We start from the raw sequence: 658 nt of genomic DNA on the forward strand, positions 1-658 counted from the left end.
GAATTATGGACGTCAAGTGGATAAATCTTGGATGTAACAGTTTGGATTTAATGCTCAACAACCCTGGAAAAGGACACAAGTTCCAGGCTAGATAGAAAGTCTCCTGTAGAGGCTAGAAAGACCTCAAAGAGACCTCCGTGACCGCTAGCTTGTCAGCTGTTAGCTGCAACAATCGGTACATTTCTGTCTTTTATGGTTATGAAATCATTAAAATATGAATCAGAGATGCTGTCAGTAATATTTCCACTAACAATGTTTTGCATTTGCACAGACAAACATTTTGTGATCAGGCACCCACATAACCTATGACTGGATCATGGCTTTGGATTAATTAAATTGATTAAAAAAAAGAAAAATCAACAGTAATTCGAAGCACAACAATCTTTCCCTGGCCTTAACCAAGGCCATGTAATTCAGGCACCAATTAAATATTTCCCTGCAGAACGTACTTGGCCAAACAAATTACTAGTTTAGAAACATTTTTTTCTTGAAGCCAGGGATGTTAGGCCAGGTCCCACTTACTGACTTCATGCTTAAATGTGGCAAAATACAAGATCTGGCTGTTGGCCTTTCTGCCAACAAAATGAGATACAGCAGGATTCTTATTTGATATGCAAATTCAATACTGGGTTCAGTTTTCAAAAATGGTTTTGAACCG

This window comes from Etheostoma spectabile, chromosome 5 (assembly GCF_008692095.1).
Source record: "Etheostoma spectabile isolate EspeVRDwgs_2016 chromosome 5, UIUC_Espe_1.0, whole genome shotgun sequence".
In the NCBI taxonomy this organism is placed as follows: domain Eukaryota; kingdom Metazoa; phylum Chordata; class Actinopteri; order Perciformes; family Percidae; genus Etheostoma; species Etheostoma spectabile.